Source organism: Delphinus delphis, chromosome 2 (assembly GCF_949987515.2).
Source record: "Delphinus delphis chromosome 2, mDelDel1.2, whole genome shotgun sequence".
Lineage (NCBI taxonomy): Eukaryota > Metazoa > Chordata > Mammalia > Artiodactyla > Delphinidae > Delphinus > Delphinus delphis.
In genome coordinates, this window is record NC_082684.1 from 40,803,926 (window position 1) to 40,820,671 (window position 16,746).

The window sequence follows — 16,746 nt, forward strand, 5'->3', positions numbered from 1 at the left end:
TGTAACTACATAGTGAAAGGAATACTTTCTTGATTTGAGTGTGAATTACTGAACACATAGACGACATAGCCCATTCTGGTTTGTCTAATGTAATGTTTTACTATGAATTCCATGCTAGTAACAGATGTATGCCGGAAGTTTCATCACATCTTTATAAAGGAAGAATGAGTAATTTTTCCCCAAGTGTGGGACAGGTAAAATGCAAACATTCATATGTATGCAGCTCATTCATTTCAAAAAATAAAAAAAAAAATTACTCAGTGTCTACTATTTGCCAGGTATTGAAGCAACTCTCAGAATAAAACAGACAGAAAAGACTCCATGCTCTCATGGAACTTGTAATTCAGTAGGGAAAAAAAAAAAAAGATGTTAATAAATATCATGAAAGAGAAAGTCAGGGTTCTATGGCTGTGGATAAAAAGGGAAACCAATGTGAACAAGTTTAGAAAAGGCCTTCCTAAGGAAATGACAGTTAAGCTTAGATCCAAAGGATGAGGAAACAGCGCATACTGAGAATACAGGGAAAAGGTCACTCCAGCTCAGGATGAGGCTAGTGATACAGGCAGAAAGTATCCAAAAGAAGGCCTTATAGGAATGTTAAGAACTGCAAATTTTATTCAAAGGGCAATGGGAAGCAACTAAAAATTTGTCAGGAACCTGGTAATTCAAATAGGCTAGTTTGGCTGCACAGTGGATTAGAGAAGCAGAAGTTGATTATAGAGACTCCATATGAGAATGTTTCTCTATTCCAGGCTTGAGACAATGGTTCCTGGATTAGGGTGGTGGCAGTGGAAATAAAGTACTAGTTCAAGAGATATTTAAGGACCAACGGAATATGGGGGAAGGGGAAGGGAAGGAGGAAGTATTGTCAAGCTCAACTTCCAGCTACCTAGTCAGGTATAACAGAAAAGATGCCCTCACAGAGACAATGGAAAACTGGAGGAGGAGAAGCAAATTGGGGTGGGACAAGAGAAAAGGGAAAGATCATGAATTTAATTTTGGACTTGAGTCTGAAGCGCTTATATAAGAATACATGAGTTGAGATGCAGAATGGTAGCTGGATATATGCACCAAGTGCTAAGAATAAAATTATGGAATGAACGTAATTTGGGAGTTATCAGTATTTAGATGGTATCTGAAACCATAAGAGTAGATGCTTAATATTTAGGGAGAGGAGACAGAATGAAAAGAGAGAAAGGACTAAGGCAGAGACCTAGAGAACTACAACGTATAATCGTATGACAAAAGAAGCTGTGGTGGTTAATTTTATGCATCAACATAAAATTATATTGAATAAGCCACAGGACACCCAGATATCTGGTTTATCATTACTCTGTGTGTGTATCTGAGTGTCTGTGAGGGTGTTTCTGGAAGAGATTAGCATTTGAATTGATGAACTAAGTAAAGCAGATGGCCTTCCCCAGTGTGGGTGGCTATTATCTAATCTGTTGAGAACCTGAGATTAACAAAAAGGTGGAAGAAAGTTTAATTCACTTTGCCTGACTCTTTAAGCTGGAACACTGATCTTCTCTTGTCCTTGGTGCTCCAGACTGGCATCTGGACTTGGACTAGCATCTACACCGTTGGTTCTGTCTCAGGCCTTTGAAATGCACCACTGGTTTTCCCAGCTCTCCAGCTTATAGATAGCAGATCATGGGACTTTTCAGCCTCCATAACTGTGTGAGCCAATACCTTTTAATTTCCTTCCTTCCTTCCTTCCTTGCCTTCCTCCCTCCCTCCCTCCCTCCCTTCCTCCCTTCCCTCCCTTCCTCCCTTCCCTCCTTTCCTCCATCTCTCCCCTTCCTTCCCTCCCTTCCTCTATTTCTCCTAATGGTTCTGTTTCTCGGGACAATCCTAACACATAAGTTAAGCTATTTTAGAGTGAAGGGTGTATTCAGGTATGGTAAATGCTGCCGTCCCCTGCCAATATCTCATACACTCTCTTCCCCTGGACTTGCACAGGAGGTAGATGCAAGGGAGGCATGAGCCACTTGGAAAAGAGTTAGAACCTGCTACTTGTGCCTCTCCTGTTCTTGTAATTTTAGGGTGGTAATAATAGCAGACAGGGACAGAAAACCTATTAGATTTCTCCATCGAGGGGCTCCAAGGGGCCTATTCCTAGTATTGGGTGGCCAAAAAGTTCGTTCGGGTTTTCCATAACATGTTATGGAAAAACCTGAATGAACTTTTTGGCCAACCCAATACTTATAGCAGTAGTGTTTCTTACAGCAAAAGAACAAAAGAAACAACCCAAGTGTCCATTGACAGGAGAATGGACAAATTATTATTACTTATACAGTAGAATATTATACAGCAGTAAAAACAAAGGAGCTACAGCTACATGCATGCATGTATTAACATTAGGGAATCTCACAAACAATGCTGAGAAAACCAAAACTACAAACAAGTTACAGAAAATATGCAGAGCATGGTCCATTTATATAAAGTTCTAAACATGCAAGATATATGATCAAACTGTAAAGAAAAGCAAGGAAATGATAATCACCATATTCAGGGTGAGTGAATCTCTGATGTTAGGTGGAACCACAGTAGGGGTAAGAGAAATGCACACAGGTAGTTTCAACAGCATTGGTTATGCTCCACCTCATACGTTAATAAGTAGAATTCAAAATACAGGACTTGAAGGAGTAGAGGAGGGAGAAGCAATGAGAATGGAAACAATTTAGTAACTGTTTTATTATTACTCTTTATAAAGTACATACTATATATTTTCTATGTATGAAATATTTCATTAAAAAAAGAGTAGTGCACAAAATATAGTCACAACCACAGCTGCCATTAATCCAGTCAACAATCTGCTTGGAAACACTGAACCATTCCTAGCTGACCTTGATTTCACCAAATATTACTACTTATAGCTACTTTGATTCCATTTGTAATAATTCATGTTAATTATAATAATTCATCTTAAAGTATAGATAATACTAAAACATGTTACATTCATATTGTTCTTTCTACTGTTTTAGTAGACTCCCTCCTGGTTTCCATGCAAAGTCAATAACTAATTTAAGATGAGAAAAGTTAGTAAAATCAGATTTATCAGCAAAGAACCCTTTGAAGATTACACATCTAAACAGCAGGCCTAAGTACTGATCAGTGGTCAAAAAGCTGATCTACTAAAGCAGCAAAAACAAAGTGATGGATGAAATCAGTTAAGTGGTCAATGAAGCCTCAGCCAAAGCCCTGATAATCTGGAATTTTTTCCTATGATAATGCTGCAAATTTCTATTTCTTTATTAGCATGAAACATACTGAGCTCTCTGGGGCTAGTAATAAGGCTAAGAGCCTAGATGGAGAAACCAAATTCAATTCCTCTCTCCATCCAATGGTAGTTGGGTAAGCACCCTGTTAAGGTTGAAGAAGGAAAATTCTCCCCCTTGGCATGGTCTCCTAGTGACTACAGACTCTAAATTAAATATACACCACCCCAGTCTTCTCCCCTGTACCATTTCCCCCTTTGTCCCTGTACCACATAAATATATAAAGACATATTGGTTTAGTAGAAAGGACAAAGATTTTAGAAACAGATACATTTGGGTTTGAATCCCTCCTTGGACAATTACTAACATTATGATTTAGAAAGTTCTTTTATTTTTCAAACTTCAGTTTTTTTTTCTGTAAAAGGGAGATAATGATACCTCATACTATTTTTTAGAAGATTAAATAAAAAATAAGTAAAAATAAGCATAGTGTCCCTGTCCAAACTACATGTTCTCTCTCTCTCTTTTTTAAACATCTTTATCAGAGTATAATTGCTTTACAATGGTGTGTTAGTTTCTGCTTTAAAACAAAGTGAATCAGGTATACATATACATATATCCCCATATCTCCTCCCTCTTGTGTCTCCCTCCCAATCCCACCCCTCTAGGTGGTCACAAAGCACCAAGCTGATCTCCCTGTACATATTCTCTTTGACACTATTAACACAAGGTATGCTTTCATAAGGAATAGGCTTTTCATAGCCCAAATTTCCAAAGTCATTTACCTTTTACTAATTAGTATGTACTTCTCCTTTCCAACTCTGTGACCTTCATCTACTCCCACATCTATTCCAACAATAATGTTGCCCTCTCTCTTCCCCCTTTCATTATACCCCAATTATGAAGATCCAAGTGAAGGTTTCATTTTTGTTTTTTTTAATTAGACAAATTAGAGTACTGCTTGTTAATCTTTTATCACAGGGTAACAGAGTATCCCAATACCTACATGTTAAAAGTGGGAAAACTTTACACACATACATATACAACATATATAATACATTTATATATTCACAAATATATATGTGCAGATCTATACTTCATAAATCCTATGCACACCTTAGTATATTTTATTTCAAAAGTTAAATTGCGGGCTTCCCTGGTGGTGCAGTGGTTGAGAGTCCGCCTGCCGATGCAGGGGACATGGGTTCATGCCCCGGTCCGGGAAGATCCCACATGCCGCGGAGCAGCTAGGCCCGTGAGCCATGGCCGCTGAGCCTGTGCGTCCGGAGCCTGTGCTCCGTAACGGGAGAGGCCACAACAGTGAGAGGCCCGCGTACGGCAAAAAAAAAAAAAGTTAAATTTCTACATTATTTCCACTCTCACTACCTTATCTTCCTCTTATTCTTCATATTCTGTGTTTTAACTCCCACTCCTATGAACTGACCCTTTCTCTGTCCTTGTCCTCCTCAACATCTTCCACTCTCTCTACATCTGGAGACAGCCTCCAGCTGTGAAATGCTCTTAGCCTATGGCTTCCATAAAAATGCCTATAATTTGGACCATACTCCTAACTGCTTTGACACATGATTCCCCAAATTTCTCTTCTTCCACCTGCTTCCTAATTTACTAGTTTTCTTTTCGGCTTACTTCCTCTTCTCCAATTCTTGACTCCATCTCTGAAATGGATTCATTCACCACCACCTTCATTCACTACCTCTGTTCTACTAAACCCTATAACGCTATCCTTTGCCCTTTTACCCTTCTTTCTGTTTGGGTGGCCCTTTGTGCTTGACTGTCTCACTTGCACTATAAATTTAATATTTTCATAACTGAACTCATCTTCCTTTACAAACCTACCCCTCTGTGTCTCTTATTTCTCTTAATAGTTTCAATGTACTCTTAAGGTCATTTTGGAATCCTCTTTCCCCTGCATACCAATGAGAAATCTACATCACAGTATCTCTCTACAAACATCTATTTACCTCTCACATCATCTTCATTGCCAATATTATTACCTTATTTCAGCTCCTTATTACCTCCTTCTGGACTACTGCTAATAGTCTCTTAACTGAGCTCCCTATTTCCAGTATGGTCTCTCCATTCCAACCTATTCATGGTTACCAAATTACTCTTCCTAGGGCAAAGCTCTGCATCGCTCTCACACAAACAGACGTTCATAGGCTCCCTGCTGTGTGTAGAATGAAGTCAAAATTCCTTAGCCTACCACTCAAGGACTACTGCACTTGATTCCAACCTACCTTTCCAAACACATTTCCCATTAATCATCTCCACATACCCTGAACTTAAGTCAAAGTCAACCGTGAGGTTTCCAGTTATTCCCTATGAAAGCCTCATCACTACTCACTCCATACCTTTGTTTAGGCTGTTTCATTATCTTGGAATGACCTCATCATTGCCTGTCTTCCAAAGCCATGGTTCAAATGTCAACCCCTCAATTCTGAACAGAAACATGAGAAGCTTCCCTATGCAACACAGAATTGTTATATATACTGTAACAATAAAATAAAATAAAATAAAATAACTAAGTTTAAAAGCAAGAAAACTCTCAAGTGCCAGAAATTATAGAGGAACGCAAAGTCAGAGCATGAGCGGAGGCCGAAGTTCAGGGAAGTGATGGGTACCAGTGATTCGACACCCATATAGGGACAGAAGACAGGCTGCAGCCCTGTCAGAGGTGGGAAGCTGGAATTAGGCTTGGCTCCCTGCATATAACCTGGAGCTACAAAATGCTGTCCATCCCATTTGTAAAACAACTTGTAGGAAAATTTTGTTCACTGGCGTGGGACAGTAACAAGAAAGTCTAGGGGCATTGGTAGAAAAGAAAACATAAGAAATCATAATACCCAAGCCTACTCCCCCACCAGGAAATTAAGAATAGCAATTGTTCCAGATTCAGTGAAGCCAATAGGACCCTGGCAGAAGCAAACATGAATCTGTACATCAGCATGCCTTCACAATCCAAGGCTCATGGGAAAGCAACTCCCACTAAAAAGGGTTCATAGTTAAAAAAAGAAGAAGAAGAAGAAATGAACCTCACTTATAAAACGAGTCAGAAGACACAAACAACCAATGGCGGGACTAACACTCAGACCCATAGATAAGAGACTCTGAAAGAAACATTAAAAGAAGTATATTTCATGTCAAAAGAGATGAAGAAAGAAATAGATGCCACAAGGCAAGAAAAATACAAAAAGACCAGACATTTTCTTTAAAAAAAATCCAACAGCAATATTTGGAACAAAAACATCAATGGACAGGTTAAGCAGTTGATTATCCACAGACAGCGAGAAAATGAGTCAATTGGAAGACACGTGTGGAAAACACAAAGAATTTAGCAGGGCTTAAACAGATGGAAAATGTGAAAGAAGCACTAAAGGAGATACTGCAGCAAGGTGGAAATTAAATCCCAATGGGAAGAACAGGATACAAGGAGCAAAGATGAGCCAAAAACACTATCACCACCACCACAAAATGGTATCGAAAGAAGGGGAAGTCTAAGGTTAAAACATTCTAAAGCCTTTGTTTTGTTCAAAAGGAAGAAAGATGTTACCTTTAGACCTCTGAAAAATAACATTTGTTAATTCCAGGTGGCAGAATTATATCTCTTTATTAGATTATTCTCTGTACTTCTCTATGTTTAAAATAGTTAACGACATTTTTAGATGCCACTTCCTCTGGATTGCCCAGGTAGAATTATTTCTTCCTCCTCTGACTTTGCATGTACTTTACCTCTCTGGTAAGTATCATGGCTGTTTATAACTGCTATATATTCCCTGTTAGATAAGTTTCTTGATAGCAAGATAAATATCTACTCACTAAACAGCCATTGCTTAAAAAAAAATCCTCATTTTTAAGTAGAGGGTATAGAATTTTTTAAACTAAATCAACTCTTGTTAAGTTAAGGATCTAAAGAATGGCCATGAAAATAGATGTCAAGTAAAAAATACAGGGGTTTCCCTGGTGGCGCAGTGGTTGAGAGTCTGCCTGCCGATGCAGGGGACACAGGTTTGTGCCCCGGTCTGGGAAGATCCCACATGCCGCGGAGCGGCTGGGTCCGTGAGCCATGGCCGCTGAGCCTGCGCGTCCAGAGCCTGTGCTCCGCTACGGGAGAGGCCGCAACAGTGAGAGGCCCGTGTACCACAAAAAAAAAAAAAAAAATATATATATATATATATATATACAGGACATGAAACGAGTTATCACCACAAATTATGAACTATGGAGGAAGATGGCAGGGGACTGAATGGAAGACAGGCTGTGTACATCAGTCACTGAGGAAGACAGGAAGATTTCCTGGAAATTAGAAGATGTCTACAATAATGAAAGATGGGCAGAATGTATAAATATGTAGAGTGTAAAATGACATTATTTAAAATAAAAATATTCATATTTTCATAAATAGGTATATTTGAAAATTGTTTTGAGATTTTATCATGCTCTGTCTCATAAGCTGAACTCTCAATGTGTTAACCAATTTTATACTCAAAGATATATGCTATAATGGAGTATAGCTATAAATGCAAAGAAAAACCAGAAATTCAAACAGAAGTAGACACACCCAGAGCTAGATATTTTGTAAGATATTTATTTTTCCATTCAAAGCACCTTCTCAAAAGCTCTATTTCATACACTGGAATCTGAATCATGTCGATAACTTAGATAAATCTCTAAAGCAAACAATAACAAGCAGAGACAAAGTCAAGTGGATAAAATAACTGATGTTTTTCCTTAATTATGGAAAATTCTATTTTCCAGCAAGTAAAAACAGGTTCATAAAATATCTACTCAAGGGACCAGTGACTATAAGCAGTAAAATCCGAAAAAGCTCCAAGAGTTCTGGTTTAATGCATAACAATTTCAAGTTTTTAAGAAGCATTTTTAATACTTAAGCCCACAGAAAACTTGTACTCCCTTCCAAAAGCAAAACCACAGCATCACTTTGGGAAAAAAAAAAATCTATGCCCATTATCATAAGTAATGTGTTAATGCAATCAATTTTTACCAAAAATGAAGTTTTTCTGGAATAGAATGCCCTAATAGACTAATCAGTCAGTGGGTTAAATACCATTTGGACCAAAAACTTCATGTGTAAAGAAAATATTTTCCTCTTATTTAAAAAATTATAGCCTTATTTTCAGTATTCTGATTTGTTTCCAGACTACATTTTTTAGCAATGCGTTATGCCTTTGCACATGCTGGTATATTTTAAATAAAAACACATTTTAATCAGTTACATATGACATTTTGAAAATAAGTTTTTAGAGTTTAATTTTACAGAACCTGCTTTAATACACTGTAAAACTTCTTCATAGTTAAACACCTAGATTTCTTATTTCATTACTTTAAAAGATTAAAGAAAGAAAAAAGCCCTATTGTTATCTTGAATTCTACCTTTTGGGAGAAAAATTATTTTTATCTGTCATTCCAAAGTTCATAAAACAAGCCAGATAATATGCTTATCTCTAGGATCATGCTTTGAGGTAGACCTGCCTCAATGAGTCAGCAAAAGTAAAAAAGAAGCAAAATATAGGGATTTCCCTGAAGGTCCAGTGGTTAGGACTCCACGCTTCCACTGCAGGGAGCATGGGTTCTATCCCTGGTCAGGGAACTAAGATCCCACATGTCATGCAGCACTGCTAAAAAAAAAAAAAAAAAAAAAAGCAAAATACAAACTAAGATTATTCATGATTTTTTGTTCCTAATTGGGCCTCCATTTGTAAAAACTAATGTTTTATGGAACTAAAGATAGGATAATTTTATTTGAAATGATATAAAATAAATACCAAGGGGATCCAACCCCATCCTTTAAAGATACACTTAAAATAAATCCTACATGTGGTTACTGAAAATAAATTCTAAATGTTTTGTAAAATACATGAGAGGGGGCTTCCCTGGTGGCGCAGTGGTTGAGAGTCCGCCTGCCGTTGCAGGGGACACGGGTTCGTGCCCCGGTCCGGGAAGATCCCACATGCCGCGGAGCGGCTGGGCCCGTGAGCCATGGCCGCTGAGCCTGCGCGTCCGGAGCCTGTGCTCCGCAACGGGAGAGGTCACAGCAGTGAGAGGCCCGCGTACCACAAAAAAAAAAAAAAAAAAAAAAAAAAAAAATACATGAGAGGAATAGTGGGTAAAGAAAGCATAGACAGTACAGTAAGGGAAGCAACACAGAATCCTAAAACTGGAAGGGAACATTAGAAATCATCTTATCTCACCGCTCATTAATAAATAAAGCTCACCAACCATGCCAAGACACAGCCCTGCCCACCAGCAGGTGGGCACTAGCTGCAGGACTTCCCAGGGCCCTGCAGACATGCACCTGAGGACCTGGCTAGCAAAGCCCTAGTACCCCCAAGGCACCACAGCCAGCTGTGCGAGGACATGGCCACACCCACCAGCAACTGGCAGCCTTCACACAAAGAAGGGCCTGGCAGCCAACCAGGCAGGAGGCAGAAGTGCACCCACAGTGTCTACCAGTGCACCCACAGTAGTCAAGCCCTCCTTAACAGAAGAACCTGCACACCCTTCACATGGGGGAAGCCCTAAAGCATATAGCTCCGGTAACCAGAGAGTAGTGTGCTGCTGAGCCTCCCAGGACATCACCTGCAAAAGACCACTCCTCCAAGATCAGGAAACATAACCAACCTACCTAATACATAGAAACAAAAACAGAGAATTAGACAAAATGAGACAACAGGAGAATATGTTCCAAAAGAAGGAACAAGATAAAACCTCAGAAGGGCTTCCCTGGTGGTGCAGTGGTTGAGAGTCTGCCTGCCGATGCAGGGGACACGGGTTTGTGCCCCGGTCCGGGAAGATCCCACGTGCTGCAGAGTGGCTGGGCCCGTGAGCCATGGCTGCTGAGCCTGCGCATCCGGAGCCTGTGCTCCGCAACGGGAGAGGCCGCAACAGTGAGAGGCCCGCGTACCGCAAAAAAAAACAAACAAAAAAAAAAAAAAACACCTCACAAGAACTATGTATGCAGAGTGGAGGAAAGTGATCTACCCAATAAAGAGTTCCAGGTAACGATCATAAAGGTGCTCAATAAACTGAGGAAAAAAATGGATGAAAACAGTGAGAAGTCTAACAAAGAACTAGAAAATATAAAGAAGGATCAAACAGAGCTGAAGAATATAGTAACTAAAATAAAAAAACACACTAGAAGGAATCAACAGCAGATTATATAATAAAAAGGAATGGATCAGTGAACTGGAAGAATGAGTAGTAGAAATCACACATGCAGAACAGAAAAAAGAATAAATAACGGGGACACTTTAAGAGAAAACTAGGACTACATCAAGCATACTAATACTGGCACTATATATAGGAGTCCAAGAAGGAGAAAAGAAAGGAGCAGAGAATTTATTGTAGAAATAATAGCTGAAACTTTCCAACCCTGGGAAAGGAAACAGACATCCAAGTCCAGGAAGCACAGAGAGTCCCAAACAAGTTTAAACCAAAGGGGTCCAAGACACACTGTAATTAAAATGGCAAAAGATAAAGATCAAGAGAGAATATTAAAGCAGCAGCAGAAAAGGAACTATTTACATACAAGGGACCTACCATAAGACTACCAGCTGACGTTTCAGCAAAAACTTATATATATATAAAATATACTTTGCCACTCCCACTCAGAGGGAGTGGCAAAATATATTCTAAGTGATAAAAGGGGAAAAGTCTACAATCAGCAATACTCTAATTGGCAAGGCTATATTCAGATTTTAAGGAAAAATAGAGTTTTACAGACACCAAAAAAGCAAAAGAGCTCAGCGTGTAAACTAGCTTTATAAGAAATGTTAAAGGGATTCTTCTAAGAAGAAAAAACCACAATTAGAAATATAAAAATTACAAAAGGAGCACACTGAGATCAAGATGTTGGAGTAGGAGGACATGGAACTCACCACCCCTCATGAAGAGATCTCCATGTGAAGCAATTCACACTGAAAACTAACTGAAGACTAGCAGAAAGACCCTTGTACAACCAAAGCTGTAAGAAAGATGTACACAGAATCAGGAAGGAAGGGAAGAGAAGCAATCAGGTTGGGACCTGTGCCCCTGCAGGGAGACACAGAGGGCTGAGCCATATATTGAGTGCTTCAGCCCTAGGGTCCAACACTGGAAAGACGAGTCCACTTAGCTGGGTAGAAATATAGTGGGACTAACAGGAGGGCTGTAAGAAACATAGACTCTATGCAGGAAAAGCGTGAATACGTGCTTACTCTTGAAACAAGGCAGAGAAAACAAATTGAAACTGCACTGGACTCTGGTCCATTTCCCACAACCAGCCTGGCATGAGTCCCAACCTGAACCAAGTGCCCGCTCAGGCTCTGCTTGCTTCACAACTCCACATCAGGGCGAGGGCTGCCTCAGCCTGGGGCCAGGGAGGCATCTGAACAGGGTGGGGGTTAGGCCATTACTGGGCTTATAAAAAGGAAGTGAATCAAAAGTGGTTTTGGGCTCTGCCTCCAGCAGGGACTGCCACAGCTGCACCCAGACGCATGCTAAGTGCTGATACCCATACTGAGTGTCCACACTGCCCTACCTACTCTGCAATGTAGCTCCACACTAGGGCAAGGGCTGTAGCAACCAAGGGGAGCGCTCAGTTGTGCGGGACACAAAGGCAGCTTGGACCCAGGACAGCAACTGAATGGGGCAAGGGCAGTCATAACTGATGCTTATTGAGGCAGCACATCACAAGCGGTCACAGGCTCTGACTGGCCAGGACCACCACAGCCCGCATCCAGACCCACACTGAGCTCCTGTACTGGCCCCTCTTGTTCCAGTACCGCTCACCCTGTGGGGCAAGGGTGCCAGTGCTGGGATGGAGAGAGCACACACTTAGAGGAAATGGAGCCAGCTCAGACCCAATCCTTAGAGCTTCTGCTCCAGCAATTTGGGAACTGACCCTGCCCCCCAACAGGGTGGTGTGAGCAGAGGGGAAGCCCCAACTCACGCTTGGCTCTACTCTAGCCCCTCCATTTCCAGCCCCACCTCCTACCCTAGGGAAAGACATGATTTGTGCTCACGTCAGATCCAGCTCTCCTACCAAAGTCACTGGGTACATACAGACTATATAGGGATGCTTCCATACAAGGACACCCCTTCAACAATACAACAGGTAACTGTTTCACCTAATTTCAGAGACAGAGAAAGTTAAGCAAAATGAGAAAGCAGAGGAATTTTTTTCAATTGAAAGAATAAGAGAAAACCTCTGAAAATTACTAAAAAAAAATCTCATCAGTAAAAGCAAATAAACAGTAAAGGTAGTAGATCAACCATGTATAAAACTAGTAGGAAGGTTAAATGATAAGGTAGTAAAATCACCTATATCCACAATAAGTAGCTAAGGGATATACAAAACAAACAGATGTAAAATATGATGTCAAAAATATTAAAGGCAGGGGAGTAAAAATACAGGGTTGTTAGGATGTGTTGGAACTTAAAAGATCATCAACTTAAAATAATCATTCATATATATGTGTGTGTGTGTGTGTGTGTGTGTGTGTGTGTCTGTGTGTGTGTGTAACAATACTTATATGAGACAAAATAGACTTTAGTACAAAGACTATAACAAGAGACAAAGAATGACATTACATAGTGATAAAGGTATAGATCCAAGCAGAATATATAACAGTTGTAAATATTAGGTGTTCCAAATATTAGGTGTTCCAAAATAAGAACACCTAAATACATAAAGCAAATATTAACAAACATAAAGGGAGAAATTGATAGTAACACAATAATAGTAGAGGACTTCAACACCCCACTAACATCAATGGACAGGTCATCCAGACAGAAAATTGATAAGGAAACACTGGCATTAAATGACACATTATACAAGAAGGACTTTATATTTATGTAACATTCCATTCAAAAGCAGAATACACATTCTTTTCAAGTGCACATGAAATATTCTCCAGGATAGATCACATGATGGCCATAAAACAAGTCTCACTACACTTAAGAAGACTTAAATTATATAATGCATCTTTCCCAACCACAACAGTATGATACTAGAAATCAACTACAAGAAAAAGACTGCAAAAAGAAAGATGTAGAGGCTAAACAATATGCTAAACAACCAGTGTGTCACTGAAGAAATCAAAGAGAAAAATTTTAAATACCAGACGACAAAAGAAAATGGAAACACAACAATCCAAAATCTACGGAATGCAGCAAAAGCAGTTCTAAGAAGGAAATTTATAGCAATATAAGCCTACCTCAGGAAACAAGAAAAATCTCAAACAATCTAACCTTACAACTAAAGAAACTAGAAAAAGAACAAACAAAATCCAAAGATAGTAGAAGGAAAGAAATAATGAAGATCAGACTGGAGATAAATAAAATAGAGACTAAGAAAGCAATAGAAAAGATCAATGAAACTACGAGCTGGTTCTCTGAAAAGATAAACAAAACTGAAAACACAAAACACCCCAAATAGCCAAAACAATCTTGAGAAAGAAGAACAAAGCTGGACATATCACATTCCCTGATTTTGAACTATACTACAAAGCTACTGTCATCAAAAAAAAAAAAGTATGGTACTGGTACAAAAACAGACACATAAGTAAATGGAACAGAATAGAAAGTCCACAAATGAACCCACACTTATATGGACAATTAATCTATGACAAAGGAGGCAAGAATATACAATGGGGAAAAGACAGCCTCTTCAATAAATAGCATTGGGGAAACTAGACAGCTACATGCAAAATAATCAAACTGGACTACATTCTCACACCATATTCAAAAATAACCTCAAAATAGATTAAAGTCTCAAATGTAAGACCTGAAACCATAAAACTCCTAGAAGAAAACATTTTTTTGGGGGTATGTCTCCTCAGGAAAGGAAATAAAAGCAAAAATAAACAAATGGGACTACACCAAACTAAAAAGTTTTTGCACAGAGAAGGAAACTACCAACAAAACGAAAAGGCTGTCTACTGAATGGGAGAAGATATTTGTAAACAATAAATCCAATAAGGGGTTAATATCTAAAATATACAAATAAGTCATATAACTCAACATCAAAAAAACAAACATCCCCATTAAAAAATGGGCAGAGGACTTGAATAGACATTTTTCCAAGGAAGACATACAGATGGGTAACAGCCACACAAAAAGTACTTCAGCATCACTAATTATCAAGGAAATGCAAATCAAAACCACAATGAGATATCACCTCACATCACTCAGAAAGGTTATTATCAAAAAGACAACAAATATCAAGTGTTGGCGAGAACGTGGCGAAAAAGGAACCCTCTTGCAGTGTTGGTGGGAATGTAAATTGGTACAGCCACTATGGAAAACAGTATGGAGGTTCCTCAAAAAATTAAAACTAGAACTATCATATAATCCAGCAATTCCACTCCTGGGTATTTATCCAAGGAAAATAAAAACACTAATTTGAAAAGATATCTGCACCCCTATGTTCACTGCATAGGAACAATATGCAATTGCATATTTACAGGAACCAAGATAATGGAAGCAACCTAAGTGCCTATCAATAGATTAATGGATTAAAAAGATGTGGGGTGTGTGTGTGTGTGGAATCATAAAAAAAAAGAAAGAAATCTTGCTATTTGCGACAATATGAATGGGCCTAGAGGGTAATATGCTAAGTGAAATAAGTCAGGCAGAGAAAGACAAGTACCATATGATTTCACATATACGTAGAATCTAAAAAAACAAAACAAATGAACTAACAAAACAGAACAGAAACAGACAACAGAGTCCTATATACAGAGAACAAACAGGTGGCTGCCAGAGGGGAGAGGGGTGAGGGGATGAGGAAATAGGTGAGGGAGATTAAAAAGTACACATTTCCAGTTAAAAAATAAACAAGTCACGGGTAAGAAATGTTCAATGTAGAGAATATAGTCAATAATAATGTAATATCTTTGCATGGTCATAGATGACAACAAGACTTATTGTGGTGATCATTTTGTAATGTACAGAAATATCAAATCACTATGTTGTACACCAGGAACTAACATAATGTTGTAGGTCAATTACACTTTAATTAAAAAAAAAAGAATCACAGGGCTTCCCTGGTGGCGTAATGGTTAAGAATCCGCCTGCCAATGCAGGGGACACGGGTTCAAGCCCTGGTCCGGGAAGATCCCACATGCCACGGAGCAACTAAGCCCACATGCCACAACTACTGAGCCTGCGCTCTACAGCCCGCAAGCCACAACTACTGAGCCCCCGCGCCTAGAGCCCATGCTCTGCAACAAAGAGAAGCCACCGCAATGAGAAGCACGTGCACCGCAACAAAGAGGAGCCCCTGCTCACCGCAACTAGAGAAAGCCCACGCACAGCAACAAAGACCAAATACAGCCAAAAATAAATAAATAAATTTATATTAAAAAAAATCACAAAGTTAAGGTAAAAGAAATTAAGGGGCTTCCCTGATGGTGCAGTGGTTGAGAGTTCACCTGCCGATGCAGGGGACACGGGTTCGTGCCCCAGTCCGGGAAGATCCCACATGCCGTGGAGCGGCTAGGCCCGTGAGCCATGGCCGCTGAGCCTGCGCGTCCGGAGCCTGTGCTCCGCAACGGGAGAGGCCACAACAGTAAAAGGCCCGCGTACCGCAAAAAAATTTAAAAAATTTAAAAAAAGAAATTAAAATGACAATGATGCTTTTTATATGTTTGTAGCATTCATTCCACTAAAGTTATTAAAGCTTAAAATTTTGGGATATCCTACATTTGATAACTGTATTAAGAAAATGGACTCCTTATAAAAAAAAAAAAAACAAGATTGCTGGGTCCCACCCCACCTCCAATTCCCAGATGATGCTAATCTGGGGAACACACTTAGGAACAACTGAACTAGGGTGATGCCCAGGTTTCTGGTTAGAAACCTAGGTGGACTTAACACTAATGACATTCTTGCTTATCTCTGTATCCTAGTGCCTAAAGGTTGGGTACATAGTATCAATTCAATAAATACTTTGTGAACAGATGAATTGGCGGGGGGGAGGGGGACAGGGACAGATACAGCAGGGGACACCCAGATAGCTTAAGAAGTTTTATTTTCTTGGAAAGAATCTATTTATTCAATGAACATATCTTGAACACTTAACTATGTACCAGTATTGTGCTAGTTGATAGAAGACAGTCTCTGTTCCCAAGGAGATCAAAGTCTAGTGTAAAGAAAGATGATTTTTTAAATATAAGAGAACTGGAAGCCTTGAGAAGTCAGGAGAGTGTTTGCAGAAAACATAATGCGTAACTTGATACATAAGGGACAACAATCACTTGCCAGGTAGATAGAGAGGCAGGAGGAATATAAAAGAAAAGAATATACAATGGCTAGATGCCTGAGAGAACATAGTGTATTCTAAGTGTCAAATTTGAAGGGCCTTGTATACTTTGAACTTTTTTTTAATTAGATAATCAGGACACATAAAAAATGTTAGTAGGTGAGTATTGCATTCTGACCTGAATTTTAGAAACCTTTATATGAAAAAGATTGAAGAAAGAAAGAGTGAAAAAGGAAGCAAAGT

At 39.3% G+C, this 16,746-nt stretch overlaps 1 protein-coding gene across 3 annotated transcripts in view; it reads right to left on the reverse strand.

Annotated features, from left to right (window-relative positions):
- The window catches only part of MNAT1 (MNAT1 component of CDK activating kinase), a 215,818-nt gene that overhangs the window by 7,022 nt on the left and 192,050 nt on the right, over positions 1-16,746 (reverse strand). Inside the window, exon 9 of one of the 3 annotated variants that reach the window (XR_009518332.1) lies at positions 16,331-16,383. The exons of the other annotated variants lie outside the window; for them this stretch is intronic. The gene's annotated coding sequence lies outside the window, so the exon portion shown is untranslated. The remainder of the gene's footprint in view (positions 1-16,330; positions 16,384-16,746) is intronic. 3 annotated transcript variants of the gene reach the window in all.